This window comes from Centropristis striata, chromosome 6, assembly GCF_030273125.1.
Source record: "Centropristis striata isolate RG_2023a ecotype Rhode Island chromosome 6, C.striata_1.0, whole genome shotgun sequence".
In the NCBI taxonomy this organism is placed as follows: Eukaryota; Metazoa; Chordata; class Actinopteri; order Perciformes; family Serranidae; genus Centropristis; species Centropristis striata.
Window position 1 is genome coordinate 28,095,925 of NC_081522.1, and position 14,040 is coordinate 28,109,964.

General features: G+C 39.2%; 1 protein-coding gene across 1 annotated transcript in view; it reads right to left on the bottom strand.

The window, feature by feature from the left end:
• Nucleotides 1-13,291, bottom strand: part of tead1a (TEA domain family member 1a) — a 52,117-nt gene extending 38,826 nt beyond the window's left edge. Inside the window, exon 1 of the mRNA XM_059334997.1 lies at nt 12,798-13,291. The gene's annotated coding sequence lies outside the window, so the exon portion shown is untranslated. The remainder of the gene's footprint in view (nt 1-12,797) is intronic.
• Nucleotides 13,292-14,040: the final 749 nt, after the last annotated feature.

The window sequence follows — 14,040 nt, forward strand, 5'->3', positions numbered from 1 at the left end:
CAAATTCAGGGGTGCATCATTTATCTTGCCACTTTTACAGCCTCCACAGCGGACACATCATTTGCACCTCATGTTATTCAAACAGTCCGAATGTATTTAAGTATATGATTTGAGCCAGAGCTGATGTACTGTCTGTCCCTGAGCTCCACACTGGTCACTATGGGAACAAATCTTACATACATAAATGCAAAAGGGTTCTCCTTTTTCTTTTACCAAACTAAATTGTGCAGCATTATAGTACATTAAACTTTTTATATGTGAATTACTCAATTTTTTTCAGGAACTAAAAAAAAATAAGGTTATAGTCCATCAGTGGTTCCTTGGGACCTCAGTGCCCTTGACATCCTTGTGTTGGCCCAGTGGAGTCACAGCTGCGACTTGACATAGAAGTCATTTATGTTTCAAGCCGCAATATTTATGCCTCTGACATTTTGCCTTCAATCTGTTGATAACGCCTCTATACCGCCTTCGGAGGTAGTAACAGAAGTGTTAAATTGGCCAGACTGTGAGTAGCGGGATCAATGTGAACTGGCCGCCAAACATAAAATACATGACGTACGTTATTTGTGCAACCAACAGTGCACAAACAAAGCCACATACACAAACAGAACAACTTGAGTATGTAGAATCTCTTCAGCGAGGAACAGCACGACATGCTGCAGTTGCTTATTGTTCACATCACCACCATCTCCTTCCACTTCGTTACGCAATGCTCGATTGCAATTAGGGCTGGGCAATATGGCAAAAAATGATCACAATATATTTTTTCATATCGTCCGATCTTGATTATTATTGCGTTTTTTTAATATTGTTTTTAAACTGCCAGTTTTAAAGCATCTGTACTGAAAACTAGGTAAACTAACTAAACTAAGTTCCATTCAGTAATAACTTGTTTCTCTGTAAATTTTATTGTCCCACGCTGTTGAACACACCAAATCAGTTCAGGCGCTATTGAATGCACCATACCTGTGTGTGAATTGCCGTGCTGTGAATGTTAGTTTTCTCTCGATACAGCAGCGGATAGATTGTAATTTCCTTTGCTCTTTCTCAACATTCACCTGTACCTCCCTGGTTTATTGCTCCAAGTCATAGATGACAGCTATTTTATCACCCTCAGCTCCGCGTTTAGCTCCACGTTTGTTCTTTCTGTTTACTTCTCCTGCAACTAACCGCCCGGGCCTAATTGCAATGTCAATTCACAGACTGGGGACACCAATATTACGCCGTTGCAGAATCAGTATGAATGTCCTAAGGCGTAATGACAGCAAAGCTTGTGACGGCACTTTTGAGGAAAACGCAGTATAAAAAGGGCTACAGCTTCAGAGAGCAGGGATGAGAGCAGTCAGCCAGCAGGGCAGCTACAGAGCAGTGGTAATAACATCCAATACACAAGATTCCCTATCAGTGATTTCTATGACATGAGAAATACCAATGTTGAAAACCACAAAAATGGCCAAAATACACAGAGCAACCTAGAAGACCACAGAGCCAACTATTGGAAAAGTCATGCCACTGATCACTTGTATGACAGTAAACCAAACTACTGTTAAATACTAAAATAACAAAGCACAGCTAAACAAGAGGACTGTGAGGACACATAAGAGTCAATATGGCTTTCTTCAGCGGGGTCATGAAGAGTGAACTACACATGAGGTCAGATAAGGGCATGTGTCCTCGTCTACCTCTTACTGTGATATACATCTGTAATGCATTATAGGATATTTCACACTTGAATGCAGTGCTATCGAATAATGATCCACTTGCACAAAAGTAAGAAGTGTTCATGATCAGATTTACACGGAGGTCGACAAGCAGAAAGTAAAAGTGAAGGCTTTCTCTCACGGTTACACCACCATCAACCATGTGACCACTTTCACCGAGAGGACTCAAAACAGTGTTTTGTTTCAGCTGAATTTTGAATGAACTGTGAGGTAGCTCCAATCTCTTAAACAACCGTGAAGCAAGCAATGTATAGTGGACTTTGTCTAACAGGAAGCTTCGTACCACTTTAATTTGTGATGGCACACATGTTTGAAGTTGTGTGGATAATGGACCTGGAAGATGTTTATTTTATGGATTATCTATATGATCACTCAGATTGCAGAAATACTTTCTTTTTATGCAGATTGATCTCTTGTGGCTCCATTTCTATTGCAGACTTTAATCAGTTCTGTATTCCAAACTCTGTATTACTTGCGATTTTTGTCTTACACTGCACTGACGCACATCTCTGCATTCACTCTTTAGAGTTCAGATGGTCACGATTTCAATTAATCCATTACTGATAAATTCATTTTCTCCCAGTGCCGGGGGAAAAAAAATCACCTTTATGAAAGTCTCGAGTTGGTTCGATTAGTTCTGACCCAATTTCATGTTTCAAAAACAAAGAAGGATATTCATCGGGCCAAATGACAAAGCAGCATCAGTGAAACGAAAGCACCAAAGCTTCTTTTATTCTTCATCTGTGCTGATACACACTTGAAAAAGAAAGAGAAAGGGAGAGAGCGACTTGCTTTATGAGTGGTGAAGAGGCAGTGATTCACATCATGCACTCCTCATTATTTCACCATCTCCTCTCGCAGAAGCATTACCATTTATGCACACACACAGTAATTGGTCACAGATTGCACACTGATACAGTGAAGTGTTTATTTCCTCTTGGAAATGTGATGGTAAAAGGTTTAGCTTGTAGCTCTTCTCTCTGTTTTCCATCTCTCTCTGTAATCCTTCTTCTTCTATCAGTTTTTGCTGAGTCAGACCGAGCCATTATGTGGCCTCTTCCTGGGGGGGTTCACTGTCACACATAGACTGTCACACACACACACACACACACACACACACACACGGAGGGCAATATCTTCCACCAGTAGAAAGAGAGGCCTGGGGAGGTTGCAGCAATACCAACACCATTTAATAAGTGTGAACTCAGGAGCATTGTGTCAAGACCAAAATCGCATGTGTGTTTATGTGTGTGTGTGTGTGTGTGTGTGTGTGTGTGTGGGACTTATTTCATTATTATAAAAGGAACACTGTATGGCTCCATGAATGTGAAAGGACTACAGTGAACTCCATCTATCCATCTCTTTGCTACAATTACATCCTCTACAGCTAACATATGCTCTGCTCTCGTCCCCACTGTTTAAAACACACAAACACACACACACACACACACACAAAATGAATTATCCCCTGAACTGCGTTTCCCATCTGTGGTCCATTAAAACGTGGGTATTGCTTTATTTAGACGGATGCAGGTTAGGAGGCAGAGAGTGTGGCGACTGTGCATCCGATGCTGGTGTGTAGGAGGTTATTTAAGGATACAACAGGCTTTATAAGATTTACGGTTTTGGCCATCCAAAATAATTCAAAGCCAACAGGCAATTGGGATTATCTAAAGCTCTTTAATTCCAGGTGAAACCAAAAGTAAATGCACCCAAAATAGTGTTCACAAGTAAGTATTTAGGTAGATAATCGTTGAACCAGAAAGTCGGTCTGTAAACTGTGATTTACAGTGGATTGGTTGGGTAATTATATTACTGTAGTTTTCTCTTTCATGTACTTTTGATTAACCGAGAGGTTTGTTTTTCATTTATCTGACTGTGTTTCTTACCCTGTCAGTTAGGAATAGTTTAGTGATGTTGCCTTGTTCCTAGGTATTAGAAATTAACTTTGAACTAGTGCAGTGCCCATAGGAAGTATCTTTCCGTCCGTATTATGCTTAGCTGCCAGTTAATAAAGTTTTGTTTTTACTGTTTTCAATGGATCAAACTGATGCAGAAGAAAGGGCTTAAATCTCCACTTAGTATGCTAATTGTGAGATAGCACATTACCTAGTATGCTGCACTAAAAGTACATTAACATGAACCCAATTAGCTAATATAGAATAATGCATGTAAGTATCTCATATCAAATGATTATGGGCATTACGCTAAGCAACATGAATGTCATAACTGAATTACAAAGTAATGCAACTTAAGAGGTGAATAAAGCTAATTCTTATTCGCTAATGCTTATTCGCGATTAGCATGCTAAGCAGAGGCTTAGCATGCTAATCGCGAAAATCGAACCTTGTAGCGCACTTTAAAACTCGAAAGATAGGTAGGCTAAATAGACTTACAGGTGAGATGAGTCAAGCGTGGAAATCCAGAGTGAATTGTGTTACTGACCAGATGTAGGCCTATCACACAATGGGGCGGAGCTCCCCTTAAAGGCGTCCGATCAGAAACAGTGCAATGCGGCAACACGTCCTACGTAAATAATATTTTGAAAAATGAATTCAAAAATCTTCAAAATGGAGGATGCACACCTTCGTGCCATGCGCAAGCCACATATGAAATCTTAGGTCAGTCTGACCAACGGTCTGCAAGATATGCCCTAGACACACACACACACACACACACACAGACACTTCTTGCTTTTATTGATAGATACTATAATTCTATTGTCACCAAAATAAATTATGGCTAGGGTGTACTGGGGGCCAAGTGGTTAAGGCCTTGATCATACTGTAGTATAGATACAGACAGCTGAGGACCTCCATGCTTCTATACTTGCTACAATCAGGAATTATCACAAAATTGCAACTTTCAAGTGTTGGGTGATCCCAGAAGGAACCATCCTTTCTAGTCGTCTGTGCATCAGTTTTACTAAATTTATGCTAAATTTGTGACCAAATTTACATTGTCCCCTTCATGAAAATGTACAAACATAAACTAGAGACCTATAGCATTCAGAGGAGGGATAGCTTTCCTAGGTGTATTTGCAATAAGGGGGTTTGTCAGCAGTTTCCAGAAACAAAGTACTTGTCATCAAAAATCAGTGTGGAATTTGTCTTGGGAGTCTTATTAGGTGCGTTTGCATTAGGTACTTTCCCCTCTAGTGAGCCGTGTGGGTGTGGCTTAGGAGAGAGGATCACCCAACTTCACCAGTTAGCGGGTCAGGTAGCTGCTCAGAAAGTACCTGCCTTGGGTAGGTACCAACTAGTCGAAGCTGATTGGATACGGCTGAGGCAGCGATTCACTTGCAGACTGGTGAAAACTGGACACTGAGGGGTTAACATCTCCTGCCCTGCTGACTGCAGCTGAGAGAGTGCGTTGGGACATATTGCAGATATGTGCAACATTTGTTTCAATCCAGAAATTGCTGCAATGTATAAGTGAGCAAGGGAATGTCCATCAAAGACTTCCATCATAATGTTCTAAGCGCTTCTACATTTCCACAATTTTACTTAATTTATATTTATTTGGGATTTATGACTGGAAATACAGTACTGAGCTGCATTTTGAATTAATCTTCCCAGCTTCAATGTGGCATCTAGACCTGGGGGAAAAAATCGATACATCATAGTATCTCAATATTTTGCGTGGCAGGCTACCGTATTTTTACCGAATATTTTTTGTTTCGGAGGCCTTAGCAGGCTCACTTTAAGGAATATACTGGAGATACTGGTATCATATGCAACTAGAAGATCTAAGGAATCTATAGGCACCATGTCATCAGGATATTGTCTTGTCTATCTATCGTCTATGGTCTGAAATGATGCTGCAAAGCTATTTTTATGTTTCATTAAAAAAAATTCAGAGCAGTGAAGCTGCACAGGTCAAACCTACAGATGAAATTAGGTTGTTGCAGGAAAAGCTCTGGGTTTGTTAAAGTTACACAGTAGGGATGGGAATAATTAATAGATGATCGATTAATGGTTGTTAAGAATTTAGTCGATCATGTGAAATTTTTAATCGATCTGTGTATTCTCTTATTTTTATTTTATCTATGAATGCGTATCAGTACTCACTGAACTGAAACACGGCCGAGCGTTCAGTTCTGTGGCAGTAAGTCAATAAGTCAATGAGCTGAGAATTCAGCTGGATAAAGCTACAGTTTGCAAACTGAGAGTTGCAATAACAATTATAAAACACAGAAATACAAAAGTATTCATTGGAGCAAAACTAGCTTACTGTATCAAACCTTGCTAGCATGAATTACTGGCTTTAACTTGATCCAAAACTTATTTAAAAACAAAACACTTTTAAATATGCAAGATTACTGTGAAAACTAACCTAATGCCTCTTTGGGGGCTAAAACATAAAACATTGAACTCCTTGATGATATCTTTACAGTATAACCTCACTTGATTTAGTTTTACGATCGACAGAGAGTCTCTTTTTGTCCTTTCAAAAATAAAAGCATCCATTATCAAAACAGGCTTTTGCACACTACTATTTATAAATATATTTTATTTTGCCCATGTATAGACGTTTTTATACATACTGGGGTATGTATAAAAACATAGCGATTAATTAATTAATTGGTCGTTTACATTATAAATGTTTGAGTTGGCGGGTTTTTTCCTGGCCATCCCGAGAACAAAGGGTGTGTTTTATTAGTTACTCCACCTTTAATATGCAAGATCGACTCTAATGGAATATGTATGATATTGTCATTCACAGGTACTTACAGCATCTAGTGAAAAAAAAGACAAAACGGCAAAATTAGCATGAAAAGTTATGGGCTATGAGAAAAATAAGTTTCTCATTAAGTGAGAAATTATTTGGTTTCAACATGGCTATTATTGAGCTATTTCTGATACATCACCACTACCTACAGCGAGGGTGTAGATGCTATCAGGGAACTACAGAACAAATAACAGTGAGTAATCACCGTCAGGCTAACTGAAGACAAAACCCGAGGTCGTGAGCACAACAGCAGGGAAACATTTTCCACTGTGAGAGTATGTGGGAGCTGAGTGAGCTGTTGTCCTGCTCTGCAGAGTGTTTATCGTGTCAATTCCTCCAACCGGGAAAGTAAGCAGTAGTAGTTGAAATCTAGACTTCCAGCTCGCTTCCTGCTGAGAACAGGAAACATGAGGTTGATTCAGACTTCCTATGATGGGTGAGTTGCTCTCCTCCATTTATCTGCTGGCTGCTAAAATCCTAAAGACTGAGATCCTGTCTATAATAATGCTTAAAAAAACCCTGAAAATGTTCTTAATGTGTTTTGTGTCCATGGTATCCATTTGAAAAGCTGCTTCTAAATGACAAAACAGTAGAAATCAGCAATCTTCCTCTTTTTTCCTATGTATTGCCGCTTGACAAATAATGGTTTACTACCGCCATGATCTGGCAGGGAGTGTGGTTGAATGGAACGGCTAAGCAGGTGTGAGCTCCAGCAGTGTGTGTGTGTGTGTGTATGTGTATGTGTGTGTGTGTGTGTGTGTGTGTGTGTAGACAGCCACATAAAGTATATTAAGTATTTTTTTTTTTAACAAAGTATTGTTAGGATTGAATTGTTTATTCTGAATATTTCAGAATCAGAATGACTTTATTAATCCCCAGGGGAAAATTTTGTTACAGAGACTCCAGTGCAAAAATATTAATAATTATGAGATAATAAATAATTTAAAACAGAAGTAATACAAAAATCAGATTTTGAAAACTACCGCAAAAGAAAAGGAGAGCCTGTCCTTCACAGTTTCTCTCATATTTATCTTAATTTCCTATATTTTTTTGTACCTGCAATTTTCTTGTGTTCAGCGTCTTCTTGTAACAGAAGAAAAAAAAGTTTTCAGATCAATGTTTTTTGATCACACGAGTAGGAGAACTATTAACATAAAACTATCTCTCTCGCTAGGATTATTCTTCATCACAAGTCTGAATATTGACACATTACAGTCAGATGATACATAAAAAGTACATTATCTGTACTGAAATAATTGTGGAAATCTGTTCGATTCGATCTGCTCCTTTACATTTTCTTTCCTATTAAAGGGACAAACACATTTATTAATTTGTTATCCTTAACGGTCTTTCCAAATTTATGTACTAGGAGCTGGAGCCGATCCCAGCTGACATTGGGGCGAGAGGCGGGGTACACCCTGGAATGGTCTCCAGACTATCACAGGGACGAAAACAACAAACCATAAACATATACACTATAAAAGAAGTGATTTGATTCCAACCAAAAGGTAGGGCTGGCCGATATGGACCAAAACTCATATCCCGGTATTTTTAGGCCAAATGGTGATATGGTGATACTGGCATTTTAAACAAAACGAGCAAAGTGTTTAGTTTTAACTCAACGCCACAAGAAATCATCAACATGATTTTTTATTTCAGGACTTTATCAAATTCAAAACTTCCACCTTTTGAAGCAATTTCATCAGATTCAGATGCTCTTCATCTGCAATCCGAAATACCTCTAAATTACAGAACCATTGTCATAAGTAAAGGCAACATCAAAAGATATTATATATCGACATGGCGGTATATGTCTTAACTACATATCACTTTCTAAAATATATCGGTATAACTCATATTACCGATATATATGGCCCAGCCCTACCAAAAGGTGGCATTCCGGCAGGCCGGCAGTATTTTAGAAGATCTAAAGGAATCTATAGGCCATGTGTGGCAAGATATCATGTTGGGAAGTTGTCCAAATAACGCTGCAAAGTTAGGCTTTTTTTATATTTCATTCAAAAAAATTCAGAGCAGTGAAGCTTAAAGTCGAGCAAAGTTTGATAAAATTCTGCAGTTGTTGTCGTCCATACATGTTTGACATCAGTTCAGTTCAGTTTGACTGCATACTTTGTTGGTCAGTCTGTGGGTTTGACTCTCATTGTGGAGAAATACAAAGACATAGTGATTAATTAATTAATTAATTAGACTGAGAATTTTCTCTTATTTGTCAAAACAATTCTTAATTGAATTTAATTTTGTGGACACAAAATGCAGTCAAACAGTTCAATCACAATAAATTGTATCGCAATACCATATCACCATATCGCAAAATGCTTAAACTCGCAGTAATATCGTATTGTGACTCAAGTATCTGGATAAAAACTGATCGTGGGACCTCTGGGGATTCACACCTCTAGTACACATCCTGCACTATATATATATATATATATACACTATATACTTGACATTTGTTCTGTACTGGAAAAGTTAGTGTAGTGTGGATAAGGGAAGCGATTCTTTCTTCAGAAATTTTTCATCTGAGCTTTGTAGCTGTTTGGCATCTGAATAATGTGACAGGTATAAATGTTGCTTTGTGTGTGTTGACTCTGCTCTCGGGTCCTTGTTTCAGACCTGTTATTAGAAAACTTCAGAAAAATCTGTACAATAGAAAGAATTAAAGCAACATTAGGTAGATTCTGCTTTGTAAATATTCATTCAAACATTTCAGGATTATGTTTTTTTTTCCCCCAAACATCATGATAGATCATTTATCTTATGCTGAATCACCTGTGTGGAAATATTATTCCTATAATTGATAGGAACATTTTGTGGGTTGTGTGATTCCCAGCTGATAGATCCACACAAAGGTGCACATTTTGAGAAGTGTGTGTATCAGTGTGGACATTAGAGACAGACGGGGACAAGGAGAGACGGGCAGTCAGACAAGCCAGCACAGGCACCACAGCCTCCTGCAGCCAGAAACCAGCCCCCCTCTGCTCCCCTGCACACCAACACCCCCACCCCACCCCACCCAGGAGGATGCCTATTGTTCCCCCATCCCCTAAACAAAGCCTGCCCCCCCACCTCACCCCACACCCCCAAAACCCCCCTCCCTTACCCCACCTCCCCCAAAACACCCCCCCACACACACACACACACACACACACACACACACACACACACACACTCACACTCAGCATAGTTGCTCTAATAAACCGGCTCCGCTCCCGAAATTTCATTACATACTTCTTTTACACTCTGAGTTTTTATTCTCTTAAAAAACACTGTCCTACCTAATGTATCCATATTCATCTCACATGCTAAATGGCTGAACACAACACACAGAAAATCACCACATTTGTAACCAAAAATTAAATAAAAAGGCAGGAGCTGACACTGTTCGAGACACGTAAAAGGCAGGAAATCGAAACAGGACTGCGGGGACACTGTAGGAGTTGATTTAATTAGCATCAAAAGGAAATTATGGGTTTTTAAAAAAAGAGAAAATACTCAATTTGACACCTCAATTACTCCAACAACAACATAGACGTCTTCACAGCCAGAAGCATCATGTAATTTCAGGCTTCCACAATATCACCTGTTGATTCATTGAGACTGACAATTTACATCGCAAACTAATTCTGCTAAAGAAATCTGAGGAAAAAAAAAAGAACAAAGTGGGACTACATCTGGACGTCACAAGACATCATTTCATGCCAGGAAGATTACTCGTCCTAATCCCTGTTCTAAAGAAATCTGTGTGCCGGATTTTGTCCTCCTGTCTAGAAATGAGACGACAGATGAAATAACAAGGAGGAAGGGCAGCAAACAGCCCGCCGCTCGCAACTCCACCATACTGTAACAGCATTGGTGAAGTACGTGGATACACACACAAACATGCGCACACACACAGCGGTTGTAGCTAGAGCACACAGAGGCCATATGGTGCGTCCTCATCCACCGACGCCTGTTGCTGTCGCAACAATAGGCCTGCCTGGCCTGGACAGCAAGAGGCAAACACACACTTGAGCACACACATACACACACGCACAAGCACACACACATCCACACACACACCAAATGGTCGTTAGTCAGTCAGTCTGTGTTTCTTAGGCCCAGAACAAACGCCTGGATTTGCATTCTGCGCCTCCCTTCGTCCTCCTCCTCCCCTCTCTTTCTCACACACACACACACACACACACAGACTTTCCCGGTCTCTACAGGTGCACGGAGCACTCAAAACAGATGTCAACGGACTGGAGAGGGAGAGGCACGGGGGGGGGGGAGGAAAGTGGAGGGACGACGGGAGGCTGTTTGCCCAGGCTGACTGACAAAGCTTTGTACACTCGCAGGCCTAGACACAGCAAAGATAATGACACAGACACACACACACGCACACACACAAATCATGTTCCTGTTACACTTTCAGGACTGCCTGATTTTTCATTTTTAAAACACTTTAAGGGAGGAAAAAGAGAGAATAAAAAGTGCACTTGGCTCCAAAGTTAACGTTTTAAGAATCAAAAATATGAATTTGTCACTTCTAAAATACTTTTTAAAAATTGATATTTCCAGGAGAAATCACACCAGAGATGTTGTTGCTGGTAGAGGGCATCACTACATCACATTTAGCAATATTTTACACTGACCAAAACTTACTCTGCAAACACACACACACCTTTAAGAATCAGGAATTGAACAAAAATTTTAAAAATGATAATAATTTGAGATTTTTGTGTTTTGTTTTGCTTTCCTGTTATTTTAGTTTCAGTTTAATCTCTATCTCACACAGTGATAGTTTTATACCTGAAAACAGTAAGTTGATCAACAGCCAACTAATCAGCAACAATATTGGTCACAAATTATTAATTTTTCATGCAAAAAAAACAAACCAAATTCTTTGGTTACAGCTTCTCTAATGTAATATATCATTGTGAACTAAATACTAATAAGTTTTGGAGTGATGATAGAACATCATTCAATGACATTACTTTGAGCTTTAAGCAGATATAATAGAAAAAATATGATTTACTGACATTTAAAAGAAAAAAAGGAAGGAAAATGTATGCATTAATGCTGATAATAACCATAGTTATATTTACCTGAGTCAGAAACTCACTATGATTGTGAATATTCTATCGAGTGTACATCTCCTCATTGAAAACAAACCATTTCCAAAATCTCCATTTGACAATTTTATTCAGCCATATCAATCTTTCAATAACAACAAAAAAGCCAAAACTCCTCTGAATAAAAATCCTTTCATGTAACAAACCTTTTCCTCATCTCACTGATGGATTACTGTTACAGAAGTAATGCAGCTACTATGTTTCATCCTACAGGCTGTAATTTTCTCCAATAATTACATTGTGGTTTGGCCTGCATCACCACAGATCTCCTGCTATAAAGGACAAGAGCAGTCCTTTAATCAATATTTAAAAGGAAATGGACAACACAACTAGGAGCCTGTATGGGCATATCATGAGCTGCTGAGGGGGGGTGTTTAAAACCTGGAAGCTCTCTTACAACTCTAACAGACACTTACATGAACAAATATGATGGAAAATGAAACAATGTTTAAAGAAAAAGCTTTAAATGATGCTGACAGCTGAAATCAGTTCAGACTACTTGTTGTAAAACGTCTATTTGCAGTAAAAGATGAGAAAACAGGTGGCAAAACTCAAATTAGGCTCCTTAAAATGAGTTGTAAATCCTTATTATCAGTCGTTTTTCTTTAAGATGGAGAGGAAATGCAGCAACAGCATGTATGATCGTGTTCTCATTGAGCATATAATGTGCTCTGTCCACTGGGTAAACACTGGCTGTGTGCACGTTATCAGCCTATGGCCTGTTCCTGTGACTGGGGCCTGCCTGTGTCGGGAAAGAGAAAACCCCGCCGATGCAACAAGTCTCCCATTCACTCCCAGCTTTGTTAAGCTGCCTCCCAGCGCTACAGCGACAAGCTTTCTATCTTTTTCGCGTTACATGAAGGTCAATTCATGAAGGTAACTCTGATGGAGAAATATCACACAGCGTGTGTTTAGAATACGAGAGAAAGAAGTGAAAGAAAAGCAGTTTTTGGTGTCGGGAGAAAGGGGGATAAAACTGTAGTGAAAGCGACATCCCTCGCTTTGAAGCTCACACGGCAAAGCATTAATAAGCTTGTTAGACTTGTTTAACATCTGGAAGGGGTTTGACTGTGTCGATTTTGCTCCCTATATCGCCGGAATTTTTTGAATTTCAGCTTCAGTGATCACTTCAGGGTTTTCGAAACAAGCGAAACGTCCGAGGGCTTTCAGACGCGCAGGCTGAGGAGGGGGGGACTCCTCCTTGGGAACTTACCTCGATTCATACGCCTCTTTATGGATTAATTCCCACACTTTTCCACGGATCGGAGTCGTTACAGCATCGGGAAGCACTCCGCCAACTCCAGAGTCTGCTCACGGTTTTGGTTTGATGCAGGATCGGGCGCGCTGAGTGCGTAAAATGCGCAGCGTCTCTCCAAGGATGCGAAATATGCGCGGAATGGGAGCAGGAATGAAATGAACGCAGTGGACTGAGTTGAACGGGGCGGGGTGAGAGGGACTGGCGTCACCCTGGATGGATGAAATAGAGTGAATGAGAGATGGGAGGATGGGTGGAGAAAAAAAGGAAAAGAAAGAGAGCAAGGGGGAAGGGGAAGGGGCCGGACTGTATGGGCTGCGTTCAACAACAAAAGAAAAGAGTGGAGCGCCCAAACTCTATTCAGAGGAGGAGGAGAATGGGTCGAGATAAAACCGCGGTCTGCTCTGCATGGACGAACAGCTGACAACGAATCAAACAAGGTCCACTACAGCAACATACAGTGACAACATCACCGCGGATGTTACAGTTATAACTTTTTATGCCAGTCTTTTTTTCATTTGCAAGAATAAAGTTTAACTCAATTTAAAACACAGTGACATTATAAATCATTTATTCATTGATGTCCATACTACTACATGCAACAACTTATTTAACCTATTTAACATGCTAAATTATATTTTCTTCAATGTGCAATATCTGTAAAATGAAAAAAAAAGTATACTTTCAGGAAAACAAACACTGCCAAATAGCAGAAATGTATGTATAGAATGTATGTATGTCTTATTTTTTATATTCTTATTCTGTTCTTACATCTATATGTCTGTATCTTGAGCTGCTGTGAAAACTACATTTCCCAACTGCGGGATAAATAAAGTCTAATCTTATCTTGTCTTAAAGAAAAAGAAAAAAATTATATATATATATATATATATATATATATATATATATATATATATATATATATTACAAATGAAAGGTTGAATTCATAATCAATTTATACATCATGCTGTAGTCTGGTGTGACCAGCTTCTTGTGGTGGTAATAGATAGATATTGTTGTGTAACAGGCTGTCATACTAGCCTATAATTTAATAACTCTGATTATTCAACCACATGTTGATTCCTGTTTATTGTGATTATAGGCTTAGCTGTTCAGAAAATTACATAGTCTCACTTTAAATGCAATATTTTAGATTTTTTTTTTTTAAGATTAAGATTAAGATTTCCTTTATTAGTCCCAC